This window comes from Pongo pygmaeus, chromosome 14 (assembly GCF_028885625.2).
Source record: "Pongo pygmaeus isolate AG05252 chromosome 14, NHGRI_mPonPyg2-v2.0_pri, whole genome shotgun sequence".
Taxonomy (NCBI): Eukaryota; Metazoa; Chordata; class Mammalia; order Primates; family Hominidae; genus Pongo; species Pongo pygmaeus.
In genome coordinates, this window is record NC_072387.2 from 81,157,586 (window position 1) to 81,172,655 (window position 15,070).

Consider the following 15,070-nt stretch of genomic DNA (forward strand, 5'->3'; position numbering starts at 1 on the left):
AAAATCTCTGGTTTAAAACACCTTCAATTTGTGTCATCTATCCAAAACACAAATTCAATCATATCATTCTCCTAATTAAAAATCTTCCAATGGAAAAAAAATTTCCCAGTGATTTATTGTTATCTACAATATAAAGTTCAAATTCCTTAATTATATCACAGAGGGCCCTTCCTGAGCTGGCTGGTTCCTATACTTCAAGAGCAATCTCACAACCCTGATTAATAGATATATCCTAATCTCCAGCCAGGCCAATTTACAATCCATGAAAAATAACATTTTTTTTTCACATTCTCATGGGCCTTTGCATATTTATGTCTGCTTATTTTGCTTTCATTTCAGAAGCTTTAAATTCATTAATGTAGATGTATCCTTTGCCATTGCTACAAAGTTAAGATAAAGAATAATGAAAATTGCAAAATGAATAAGAGAAGTGATAAAATAAAAATAGAGCAAGGCAGTAAAGTATGTAAAAAGAACTTCTAATGACCACATCAATATCTGAGCAGATAAATTTGATTTCAATTTTTTTATATTCATGTCTTTAAGCTTAGATTTCTAAGATGGATGTCATGTATGGGCTTGGATGAAGAGTTTATCACTTTTCTTTCTGTCTTACAAACATTAAAGAACATGTGCAAAGTTGAGATGGGAAACACAAAAACTTCTTAGCCTCTATGTAGATTATGATGATACAGTTGTTTTACCAGCCCAAGGAGGTATTTTACTGTATGTTTTAGAAGAAGCCTAAATAGGTTAACCTTCATGAAGAGGATATTCATTTTCCTGGCAGCTGTATATTTTCTGAAGCCTAAAATATGTGGATGCCATGAAATCACAAGATTTCAACTGTAAAAAGTTTATAAATATTAAACCACTTTATCTGCTATCTTCTAAACCTGCCTTTCATTTCACGCAATATTTTCTTCGCAGGGTTTCTAACAGCATTCATATAAAATTTAATATGTATATGTGCTGTGAGGCAACTCAAAAGAGAACTTTAAAAAATAATTATGTCTTTTCTCTTATTTTTGCTTTTATTGTTATTTTTAATTGACATAATAATTACACACAGGGAAGGGGGAGTGGGAAGGGATGAGGTGGCAAGAGGTTGATTAATGGATACTACCTATTTTCTAATAAAGAATAAATTCCTTATTTAATTTACCTCTAACAAAATTCCAAAGTTTAAGTTCTTTGTCAGAACCTGGATATGCCCATTTTTCTTGGTTCACTGAAAGGATGCTTGAATAGAAACACTTCTCACCATAAATAAACTGTGAAATGTAGGTGAAAATTAAATTTAGTTACAGCTGCCAGCCTTGAGTCTTTTCTTGATGGTGGTTGTCTCACTCAAACAAGCACAGCTGTTTGTGACACTGGAGATAAACAAATATTACTACCAAGGAGGACCAAACTGCCTCGAAATGGGAAAAAACAATCTGTACTTTCTAAGGTCACTGAAGAGCTGCTGCCAGTAAGTTGGTCATCATGACTTTTCTACTATAAGTCCTAATTCTTGACTCTTATTTCCTAAGTATGACCTGGAAAACTGGAAAAATGAAAATGACAAAAGACATTTATTGAATTCCTACTAACTTCTACATAGTTTACAAATGCCATCTCATAATTCATAATTCATAATTTTCATAGTTCAACCCCCTTTCCCCAAATTTTCATCTTGCTGGTTAGGCATTAGGCTCCTTCACTGACAAATGAGAAAACTGAAGCTCAAATGGGTTACACAACTCATTTTAGGTTGCAAGTATACTGTAATAAAGAGTGTAGAATTTGGAATCAGAAAACCTCAGATAACTCATTTAGTACCTGTTTCCTTGGGCAATGTATTTAACTTCTCTGTAATTCAATATCTTCCTCTATAAAATGGAGATAAGACTGCTATGACGATTAAGTGAGATAAGAAATGCACTCCAATTAGTGCTTGGCATAAGGTAAGTGAACAAAAAATAATACTGATAGCAGAATTGGAGAAAACACTTTATAGTGCAAATTTTATGGTGGGGCGTGGTGGCTCACACCTGTAATCCCAGCACTGGGAGGCCAAAGTGGGTGGATTGCTTGAGCCCAGAAGTTCAAGACCAGCCTGGGCAAAATGGCAAAAACCCCATTTCTATTAAAAAAAAAAAATTAGCAAGGCATGGTGGTGTGCATCTGTAGTCCCAGCTACTCAGGAGGCTGAGGTGGGAGGATCACCTGAGCCCCAGAAGTTGAGACTGCAATGAGCTGTGATCAGACCACTGCACTTCAGTCTGGGTGACAGAGCATGACCCAGTTTGAAAAAAAGGTTAAAAAGATATTCATAAAGGACTCTGATAGCAGACTAATGTGACAAGTAGAGGAAAGAATGGCATGAATTCCAAGGAGAGTTGGAAATAAGATAGTAAAGGATTATGGGGAATTGCTAGTGGAGGTTAGAAGAAAAAAAAGAGAAGAAGATATTTAAATACTCACCTATTACTCAAAGTTAAATTTTAAAATACTAAAATATTTCCCCTTACAATTTACTCAATGAGGTTAACAATAGGCTGAAAATGATTTCACAATCAAAGGATATCTATTCTTCTGACTTGTCAACTGGGTGTCTTGTTAGAGCACTAGCTAACAAGGTGAATGCTCAGATGAGGCATGATTTGCTTAAAGAGAATCTTCATTTTCAATAACATTTTATAATTTATGGAAGAGACACACTTCCATCATTTAAATGTTGAAACTACCGCACTATGAAAAATGTGTATGGCTTCTTTTTTGCTGTCCTGCATTATCTGAATGTTATTTTTATTTTTTTTAATTTTTAATTTTTATGGGTATATAGTAGGTGTATACATTAGATGTTTTGATACAAGCATGCAATGTGAAAAAAGCACATCATGGAGAATGGGGTATCCATCCACTCAAGCATTTATCCTTTGAGTCACAAACAATCAAATTACACTTTTTAAGTTATTTTTAAATGTGCTGAATGTTATTTATTTATTTATTCATTTGAGACACGGTCCTACCCTGTCACCCAGGTTGGAGTGCAGTGGCACAATCATGGCTCACCACAACCTCAACCTCTGGGGTCAACCAATCCTCTCCCCTCAGCCTCTCTAGTAGCTGGGACCACAGGTGCGTGCCACCATGCCTGGCTAATTTTTTTGTATTTTATAGAAACAGGGCTTCACCATGTTGCTCAGACTGGCCTTGAACTCCAGTGCTCAAACAATCTGCCCAGCTCAACCTCTCAAAATGCTGGGATTACAGGTGTGAGCCACTGTGCCCAATCATGAGTGTTATTTAAAGCATAGTACTGATGCTTCTAGGATTCTATTGGATTTTGAAAAATGATAGTACTCTGTGTTCCAAATTTTCCATACTAGATTGAAGTTTACAATTCTTCAAGAAGCTTTTCTTGTTTATTAAACACATACAAGGGAGGCTGAAAGTTCCCTTCAAATATATTATATACGAAGTCCCAAGTGCAACACTCTTTGATGTACATTGAACCAAAGGAAAGCACACCAACCATGCATTGTATCAGGGTCATTTAAGAGGATATGTTTATGTTGCAGGTTACAGGCAGCTTTGCCCATTGCTTAAACTAGGAACATTTATTCCTTATCAATATTTAAATGGGCATACTATTTGCAAAGCATTGCAAATTATTGCCCTAGGGAAGTCATAAATGCAAGGAATCAAACTGCATAGGAGAAAAAGGACAAAGCCAGCCCATTAAGACAGAAATCTCTAGAGGAAATGAAAATGGCACTACTTCCTTCAGCATACCCTTATTTTCCCACAGAAGGGCCCCTCACCTGAACCTTGGCCCTAAAAGTTACAAAAGAAAAAGTAAAGATTTGAGACTTCCAAGAGCATCCTTTAATAGAATTTAGAACTGAGTGATTCTGGTATGCTTAAAATTATGATTTTAAGGCTCAACTACAGAGGTTTCCATGAATTTACTTAGTTTCACAAAATACTGTTAGTTTGAAATGACATAAGGTTGTGCATAAATAGTACAGGTAATCCTGGACAGGCAAGCAAGGCAGGAGTTGGCAATGAATCCATGCATTTAGTCATCCACCAATAGGTTCAATCATGTGTAGAAGCAAAAACATCAGAAACATCAGGATGCAGCCCACTTTTTCAACATACAGTTGATGTAATTCAACAAACCACCATTAAAAAGAGTGGAGGCATTGCTAAATATTTTATAGAAATACTATACCTCGTCTCCTAAATGTGTAAGAAATAATACTTTTTTTTGATTTATGCAATATATCACTTATACAAGATCTTTTGTGATTCAAGATTTTGACATGACATTGATGAGACACTAAACATTAACAGAAAAACTCACAAAATTTAGCTATACCACTCCTTACCTTAATAAGACTTCCATCACTTTCCCCATATAATAACTAACCTGGTGAAAAACTGTTACTACCCACACGTGATTAAAGAAAATGTGGAACAATATTCAGCCATAAAAAAGAATGAAATCCTCTCATTCAAGGCAACATGGATAGAACTGAAGTATATTATGTTAAATGTACTTAAGACAGAAAAAGAAAGTTAAACACTACATGTTCTCATTCATGTGGAAGCTTCAAAAAGTTGATGTCACAGAAGTAAAAAGTAGAACAGTGGATACTAAAGGCTGGGAAGAGCAGGAGAAAGGAGGGAACAGGAAGAGATTTGTTAAAGAACACAAAATTACAGCTAAATAAGAGGAGTCAATTCTAGTGTTCTATAGCACTATAGGGTACCTATAGTTAATATGTGATATAGTTTCAAATAGCTAGAAGGAAGATTATTTAATGTTCCCGACACCAAGAAATGATAAATGTTTGAGATGATGGATATGGTAATTACCCTGATCTGATTGCATGTATCACAACATCATTATGTACCCCATAAATATGGGCAATTGTTATATGTCAATTTTCTAAAAATGTTATTATAAATAAAGTGAATGAACACAGATGGGCAAGGTTAAGAACTACCCCACTAAGGAATTTGCACATCATGAAAGTGTGCCAATATGATAAACAAGTTATTCATATGGAATATGAGGATGCCAAATACCAACTATAATACTTTTTTGCTGTGAAAAATAAATAATAATAATCTAAAGACATCAAAAAATGGCAAACTAACTGGATGGAAGAACTTATACAAGTGGGTCATTGACACGGGATGATGAATCTGATTCTAGATTACAGCATATGAAGGAAAAGTTCCTACTCTCAAACTTGCCATAGTTACATATCAGTTTAAAAACTGGAAAGAAACTTTATCACAAACTGCCTACAGTAGGCTTTATTTACTATAAAATAATGTTTAAACCTCAATTATATGCCTGGTTAAATGGTTTTTAAGCTATTGAAAACAACCTATTTAAATGTATAGGGAATTATAAACAAGCCATAATCAAAATAGCTTACTCTGACAGTCTTATCGATGGAATTGTAAAATAAGTATGGAGGGTGAACTAGAATTTGTCAAGAAAGGACTGGAATTATAATAGACAATAATCCAGTATCCTTATGTATTACTTTCTCCCCACTGAGGACCACTGATCTAAAGATATAAATTAGATTAATAAATTAACACTACAATTTTAAATTTTATCTTATAAGCAAATTATGACCTTATCTGTACCGTTTGTTGTGTGATAAGAGTCCCTATGATGATAACGAACTCGTTAACATTTTTCGGTCTTTTCTCGCCTTCTTGGAGTCTGTGGGGCCTGCTGGGAACAGGACTTCTAAAAGAAAATACGTCTGGAAGGCTGTGGTCGAAGGCCATTTTTTTTTGCTGGTTATAAGCGGAGTGGGTCTCCAGAACAAAAGGGAGCTCATTCTTCTCAAAATTGAAGGTGTTTATGCCCAAGAAGAAACTGAATTGTATTTGGGCAAGAGATGTGCTCATGTACACAGAGCGAGGACAGCACTGTGACTCCTGGCAGCAAACCAAACAAATCCAGAGTTATCTGGGGAAGGTTCACTCAGGCGCATGGAAACAGCGGCATGGTTCATGCCAAATTCCGAAGCAATCTTCCTGCTAAGGCCACTGGACACAGAATTCATGTGATGCTGTACCTCTCAAAGATTTAGACTAACGAAAAGTAAATAAATAAAAGTTGATTTGTCAAATCGGCCGGGCGTGGTGGCTCACGCCTGTAATGCCAGCACTTTGGGAAGCTGAGGCGGGTGGATCACTTGACGTCGGGAGTTCGGAGAGCAGCCTGGCCAACATGGTGAAACCCCGTCTCTACTAAAAATACAAAAATAAGCCCGTCGTGGTGACGCACACCTGTAATCCCAGCTACTCAGGAGGCTGAGGCCCGAGAATCACTTGAACCTGGGAGGCGGATCTTGCAGTGAGCCGAGATTGCGCCACTACACAGCCTGAGTGACAAGGCCAGACTCTTCCATGGGTAGGTAGGTAGATAGATAGATAGATAGATAGATAGTCTTTGGTTAAGTACTATTTGAGTAGGACAACATAATAGGAAATAAAATTTTCAGAGTGAGATTCCTTGGGTTCTGTTACCTCTACTTGTCAGGTACTAGGTGTCAAACCTTAAGCAAGTAAACTAACTGCTCTGATCTTTAGTGCCCTCATCTTTGAAAGTAATAGTTAGAACCTATTTCTGATAGCTGTTACTGGGAGTGAAGGTGACCATGTACTTAAAACATTTAATATAATCCCTATCAAATACTAAACACTAAAAATAGTAGCATGTAATTATCAAACTGCTAATACATATGCTCTTATTTTTGGTCTGAACACTCAATTTAAATGTTTAGATACTTCAAAAATTATGCATTTGGTGACCTTTCATAACTAATCTGATAGATAAACCTTAATTAATAATAATAAAGGTAAAGATAAAACCTCAGCCCTATAAAATCATATGAGTATATACATATATAAAGTCTATATGTTTATGCTTAAACTACCATTAGCATATGGGAAGCATCCAGGAATTAGACATCTTGTAATATACCTAAGAACTAGTGTTACACATATTTTCATTTGTTTTTTATTTCTATATAAAAATCTATGTATTTGCATTCCTATTTTAATTTATTGGTCATAATCAAAATGCCCCATAATTATGAATTTCATAAGAACATTTGCAAGTAATTCAATAATAGGCAAACAAAATTCTTATAAGTCTATTGCATTTGTAATGGGTGCCTACTACGTGCTAGAAAGTATCTGAGGGTTTTAGCACAAATAGATACAAAACTATACACCACAATAATCCCAGGGAAGTAAATGTTACTTACCAGAAACTGAATTCATTCAAGTTATAAAGTCTATTTATGACTTTGAAAAATTGCCCTTCAAGGAGAACTATAAACCACTGCTCAACAAAATAAAAGAGGACACAAACAAATGGAAGAACATTCCATGCTCATGGGTAGGAAGAATCAATATCGTGAAAATCGCCATACTGCCCAAGGTAATTTATAGATTCAATGCCATCCCCATCAAGCTACCAATGACTTTCTTCACAGAATTGGAAAAAACTACTTTAAAGTTCATATGGAACCAAAAAAGAGCCTGCATCGCCAAGTCAATCCTAAGCCAAAAGAACAAAGCTGGAGGCATCACGCTACCTAACTTCAAACTATACTACAAGGCTACAGTAACCAAAACAGCATGGTACTGGTACCAAAACAGAGATATAGATCAATGGAACAGAACAGAGCCCTCAGAAATAACACCGCATATCTACAACTATCTGATCTTTGACAAACCTGAGAAAAACAAGCAATGAGGAAAGGATTCCCTATTTAATAAATGGTGCTGGGAAAACTGGCTAGCCATATGTAGAAAGCTGAAACTGGATCCCTTCCTTACGCCTTATACAAAAATTAATACAAGATGGATAAAAGAATTAAACGTTAGACCTAAAACCATAAAAACCCTAGAAGAAAACCTAGGCATTACCATTCAGGACACAGGCATGGGCAAGGACTTCATGTCTAAAACACCAAAAGTAATAGCAACAAAAGCCAAAATTGACAAATGGGATCTCATTAAACTAAAGAGCTTCTGCACAGCAAAAGAAACTACCATCAGAGTGAACAGGGAGAAATTTTCACAACCTACTCATCTGACAAAGGGCTAATATCCAGAATCTACAATGAACTCCAGCAAATGTACAAGAAAAAAACAAACAGCCCCATCAAAAAGTGGGCAAAGGATATGAACAGACACTTCTCAAAAGAAGACATTTATTCAGCCAAAAGACACATGAAAAAATGCTCATCATCACTGGCCATCAGAGAAATGCAAATCAAAAGCACAGTGAGATACCATCTCACACCAGTTAGAATGGCAATCATTAAAAAGTCAGGAAACAACAGGTGCTGGAGAGGATGTGGAGAAATCGGAACATTTTTACACTGTTGGTGGGACTGTAAACTAGTTCAACCATTGTGGAAGTCAGTGTGGCGATTCCTCAGGGATCCAGAACTAGAAATACCATTTGACCCAGCCATCCCATTACTGGGTATATACCCAAAGGACTATAAATCATGCTGCTATAAAGACACATGCACACATATGTTTATTGAGGCACTATTCGCAATAGCAAAGACTTGGAACCAACCCAAATGTCCAACAATGATAGACTGGATTAAGAAAATGTGGCACATATACACCATGGAATACTATGCAGCCATAAAAAATGATGAGTTCATGTCCTTTGTAGGGACATGGATGAAATTGGAAATCATCATTCTCAGTAAACTATCGCAAGGACAAAAAACCAACACCGCATGTTCTCACTCATAGATGGGAATTGAACAATGAGAACACACGGACACAGGAAGGGGAACATCACACTCTGGGAACTGTTGTGGCGTGGGGGGAGGGGGGAGGGATAGCATTAGGAGACATACCTAATGCTAAATGGCGAGTTAATGGGTGCAGCACACCAGCATGGCACGTGTATACATATGTAACTAACCTGTACATTGTGCATATGTACCCTAAAACTTAAAGTATAACAATAATAAAATTAAAAAATAAATAAATCCAAAAAAAAAGAAAAGAAAAATTGCCATATCATCTTCTATCAGCAAGTAGCTATATAGCTACATTTTAAAATGTTAACAGTGATCAAAAATATTTCACAATTTTTAATACACAAGTGAAAATGCAACAAAAGAATCCACCTGGATTTCTTCTCCTGTGGTGAATTTTGGATATGAGATGCTTTTGTAGCCAAATGCCATGGAGAAAATCAATTAGATCTGATTTTAACAACTTACTAAATTTCACAATATAATAAGGGAGAAACAAGGTGTATTAACATAAGACACTGCAATCAATCTACTAACAAAGGAATAACAATAGTATTTGGATATAGATAATATTATATTGATGAGTTCACAAAATATTGGACAGGCACCAAGTTTTTGCTAAATGGTTGAATGCCTAGCTCAAATTTATTTTCAAGACGGGAGACTACAGAAAATAATCATTTAGGGGATCTTGAGATGCTTGGTCACATCTCTCAAAATCACCATGCTGGGAGACGCTTAGTACAGAATAATTATAAATTTTGTATCTAGTATAAGAAAATTCTGGAGACTTAGTCATCATAGAATGCTCTAGCCTACTTAAAAAGAAATCAAAGATTCAATAATACCCGCTTTAATTTTCTATAGAATCTCCCATTTTCATAGAGAATTGCATAACAGTTACCATAGATACTGAAGCCATTATACCCCCCCAAAAAAATGGTATTTTTTTCACATATGCTATGACTATGCTTGTCTTATCTTGCTTCTCAAAAATTTAACCATGTTGATCTATCATTCAAATTTTCTTTGAAAGTTAATGTTAATACAATTTCAATAAATGTTATATGTATATAAGGACTTTGTAATTTTTCAGAATTCACAACTTCCTTTAAATTGTTATAGTTTAATTGGTATTTCCTTAGAAAGAAGAGCGAATTGTGACAGCAAGAACAAAAATAGATTTTTCTTCATGCTTTGTAAGCTCTTCTGGCAAGAGAGTTTTAAAAATTCAGTTGGGAATTCTAAACAGATAACAACTTTTTTTTTTTTTTTGGAAACACAGTCTCACTCTGTCACCCAGACTGTAGTGCAGTGGCATTATCACAGCTCACTGCAGAGCCTCAACCTCCGAGGCTCAAGTAATCCTCCCGTCTCAGCCTCCCAAGTAGCCTGGCTAATTAAAAAACAATTTTTTTGTACAGATAGAAGGGTTCTCACTATGTTGCCCAGGATGGTCTGGAACTCCCGTGCTCAAGTGATCCTCCCGCCTTGGCCTCCCAAAATGCTGGGATTACAGGTGTGAGCTACCTCACCTGGCCCAGATGACAATTCTTGAAACACACCTTCTAATTTCTGCAGTAGTTTCAAATAACTAATCGCATTCCTATCTTCACAACCTTCTGAAATAAGGAGAAAAGTTATCTCCATTATTCCCACTACCCAACATCTCTCACCCAGGCAATTCACATACTTGGAACCTAAAATCAAATTTCCTGACTCTTCTTATGACTCTATGGTGTCTATACATTAGTTAATCTAAAATCTAGAGATATTGTGATAATAAAATACTTCCCTTGGATATTAATGACAATTTCTTTTGAAATAACATAATGATAGTTTTGTGGGAAACATTTCCTAAAAATTATACTTGTTGCTAATGCTTTAAAAAACTGAGTTTTGTATATGTATTCAGAATTAAATTTTCTTGCTACCTTAAGTAACAAGTGTGAACTGGAGGAGATGAAAATATTTCCACTGACAGTCACAACTATTCTACACACCAGAGCCATGCCTCTGAGATCCGAAACATTCATTTCAACATTTGACAACATGTAACTGTCTCAATACTGTGAACTCCTGTATAGTTTGCTATGGGCAAGAGACCTGCCGTTACACGAGCCTGTGGATCGATTGGTCTTGGTAGAATCTTATTTTAAGACTCTTTAAAGCACTGATTTATGCACAATTGATCTGATCAGCCAGGCAGTCAATGTGATTTATTAACTAAGGTGGCCGCCAAAACCCTTTTTTCTCCTTTTTCATGCAGTAGTAATTCACCTCATTAGAGGTGGAATCATTATAGGAAGCTACTGAGAAATAAGAAGTTGAACCTGCTGGCCTGACTCCTTATTTCCCCCGCATCTATGGATCTACCAAATAGTAATAGCTAGACACTGAGACCAGAGCTGCTGTGCACACATGTGGAAGCCACTGTACTAGAGATGGATGGAGCAGATCAGAGAAGATTCCAATATTCTTCCACCCTGAAACATTTCCAAATATCAAACTCATTCATTTAGCTTCATGAGAAACTCATTCAGTTTCTAGCAGGTATTTTTTGTTTATTTAACTACAGTAAGACAAACGACTTGTATTACTTTGTAATTATGGTGCCGAACTAAACATAAGACTAACAGTGTGTATAACAAGAGTTGGCAACCTACAGTGTACATCCAGACGTGTGTACACACAAATGTATACATACGCTGACACTCCTAATGTTGCACAAGATCCAGTTGAATGGCCCAAACAGGTCCATCTATGGACAAAATATACATTTGAATTTGCCAAGCACTTATATTTCCTATAATATGTTGGGGAAGGATGTACAGCGCTCATAGGTATACATCAGTACGTTTGGTACAAATCTTCCTTCCTCTTGTTAAAGTCTATCTCCCAGCCAGGATACCCTAAGTCCCTACTGATTACTAGCTACCTCCTTAAAATTTATTAACAAATAGTTAGAGAAGGAATGTAACAGAGTAATTTATGTTCACTTCATGAGATAGCTCTACTTTAAAACAGAGTATTACTCAACACCTTCGGGCCCTTCCATGCAATCTTCCACTAGGAGTGCAAGGCCAGGAACTTTAACTCTAGTAGTCCAAACTACGCATTTCCCTTTGACTTGATAGAAGATTCTTCCCTCCCAACACAGTGATTTTGAGATATGTGACCTGCTAATAGCTTCCTACTATACCTTATCCCTCTCTAAAAGAATGAACACTTTGCCACTTCCCTGCACACTTCCGACGTGCAACTATAAAGTCAATAAGAGACTACTTAAGATTCCACTATTAAAAGTTTAAAAACCACACATGATTCAGTACAAAAATGTTGAGGAGTAATACATTAATTCACTATATATGTGCTATATAAATTGTGAAAAGTTTGGATTTAAAAATTCAGATTTACTTAAGCCCAGTTATATAATTTCCATACAGAAGTGCATATGGCCACTGTCTTTGAGTCACTCTGACAAATGACTCCTTTAGAATATGCTGAATGAATGCACAGCTTTTAAGCTGAGCACTATTTCAATAACTTTAAAATGCGACAATGAACAAGACAATTTGTAAAATACGTGAATATTTTTATAACTCTTTCAGGAGGTACAGTACAACCTATCCTTATTACCAAAGAAGCAATGTCAAATGACAAAATCTTTAGCTATCGTACTAGTTCAAAAGAAATGCAATGTGTGTATGAGCGCATTTGTGCTGTGATATGTACGTCCATGAGTATGCTTACGATCACATATTCAAGACCAGAAATCTTTACTGAAAGGATTCCAGGTGAATATTTTTCAGTGTCAGAACATCAGTAAGAGGAAATATAATCTAAGATTTGGAGTTCTTATTCTCATCAGACTTGCTGTTGACCACATAAACTTTTTCTTTAATGTTCTTCTTAATAGAGATTAAGCAAAGGCAAGTAGCTTCTTCTGATTTAGGTTTTTGTTACAAAACTTTGGTTGGATTATTATTTTAATAATTACCTATTTATTGCTACAGTTAAAACTCCACGTTTAAATACATTTTATAATTTACATTACATTTAGTGTATTACATTATAACTAGTAAATAATGATGTTATTGGCCATTTTGATTTATTTATTATGCCCCCTTCTTGAAATAAAACTTTGCCTATATTATTAATGGCTTAAAAGAATAGTTCCTTTTCCTTTAGCTAATTGTATTTATTAGCAGCAGTTTTGTAAATAGAATAAGACACTCCAGGGAGAATACTGAGCTGGTATATAGTGGCCTTCTTGTTGTTGAAATCATTCACCCTTTGGACTTGTGAACCACAAAGCCCCCACAGCTCAGCAAATCCCAGCATAGCACATGCCAAGTCCTGTCTTACTGCTTTCACATAGTCCTCACATTCTAACCCCCACCCCAATATCGCTAGATAGCTCAATACTGATGAGCATAGCAACAACTGACATCATAGTCTATGGAATACAGTCCTGCCATCAGGCAAAAGTTGTTACTATATAAAGAATACAAATTCATCTGAAACTTGGGACTACTTGGGATGAATTTTTAGTTTGAGACCCCAAAGATTCTTAAAATTGTCTTGTGCATTTTGTTTAAAAATTGACATGTAGTTTAGTCATTCTCAGTGGGCTTCTGCATCCATTTAAACAGCGAGTGTACAATCTCTGCCTAGTTAAACCACACGTTTACATGGCGAGGGTACCAATGAGTATGTTTCATCAGACATTCCTGGAAGCTCTCTGGCCAATAGGGGTGGTTTGAAACGGTTTTCTAATCACTGTTGAAATCACTGATAGTACTGTCTGTCCACACTATGACAGACAAAAGCTGAAATGTATTAAACATAGCAATCCATCATCCTGCAGATGGGAAGCAGGAGCCAGCCGAGTTCAGAGGCAGTGACTACCCGCTGCTTAACAAAGGCTGGAGTCCTGACAGTTCAGTCCCTTCCTTGCTCTTCGCGACCACCCCTCCATCTGAGATGAATGAGTGTAATCAATGAGGGAGAAAGCCTGCTGAGGACCTCAAATTCAAACATTGTTACATTTAAAGTGCTGCTTTTTTTTCCCCCCTAATCAGAACTGTTGCTTAAACAGTGTTCTCCAACTACAAGAAGATAGGCATTTAAGTGAATGAATGAACAAATGAACTATAGATTCAAGAAGCATATCCTTAGAAAATACTGTCCTGGTATACCATTAAGTTTAGAGAGCTAGCTTTGAAATAAAGCTATGATCCTAATTCAGAGGAAGTTTTTTTAAAAAGTCACCCAATTAAGGGTAAGTTTACATTGTTTGGAGCAAAGGAATAGCGATGCTGTCTTTGAATGACCAAGAGGTTATTTTTAAATAAGCACCAAATACAAATAAAATGCTATTGGCTAAAGTTCAATTTGTTTTGCATACTTGTTTCTAATAAGGACATATGAGCCACAAAATAGCCAAAGGGAGGGAAAAAAACCCTCAACTGCTAACAGCACATTAACAAAGTATAGAAACGAAAGACACTTTTCTTTGGATTTCAGCCTTGTCATTTCCAATTTTCTGCTCCTTGGACATGCTTGTATTCAAATTCTGGAACATCTATTCAGCATATCAATCCTAATTAGACAATCTGGGTCTGGAAAGGATGAGAGCTGGGTCATTTGCATAATTTAATCATAAATACTCAGTGATACATATTTCCAAATGCATTTGTACAATTATCTTTTCATCCTTGGGGCAATGGTATTAATATGATTAGGCAATATTTCTGGAAAAAACAGACAAGTATGCACTCTTTTTAACTGCAGCTTAGGGCGATATGAAAAATTAATTAATTTCTGAAGAAAATCAATTTCTCTACGTGACCACATTAGACATTGCTAAACCAAGACTCAGAAACCTCTCTCAATCACTACATTTTATCAGGCTCTTCTAAATTCTGATTAGTATTTGAACAGTTCAATAGAAAAACTGGTGATGTATCAAAGAGCATCTTAAGTTTTGAAGAGACCTTTCTGCCTACTTTCTTTTAGGGCACACCACTCTGCTTTACTTTAATGCATTGTTATTTAACCAGTCAATGAGAAGCCTGTGCTTTTGGTGTGAACTCATCTTGAGTGATCTTTTATTAATGTACATTAACCAATTTCAAGGACAACAAGATAAGGTTACTTTTGAAAGGCTTTCTCAAAAAATGGATTTATATTCATCTAAAATAATCTTAATTCACACGACACTGTTTATTATTAAAAAATTA

The 15,070-nt window shown here is 35.9% G+C and overlaps 1 protein-coding gene and 1 pseudogene across 2 annotated transcripts in view; one reads left to right on the top strand and one right to left on the bottom strand.

Moving 5' to 3' along the window:
- DACH1 (dachshund family transcription factor 1) overlaps window positions 1-15,070 on the bottom strand; it is a 429,451-nt gene that overhangs the window by 400,698 nt on the left and 13,683 nt on the right. The window lies entirely within an intron of this gene.
- On the top strand, window positions 5,690-6,116 carry LOC129011913 (large ribosomal subunit protein eL33-like; annotated as a pseudogene).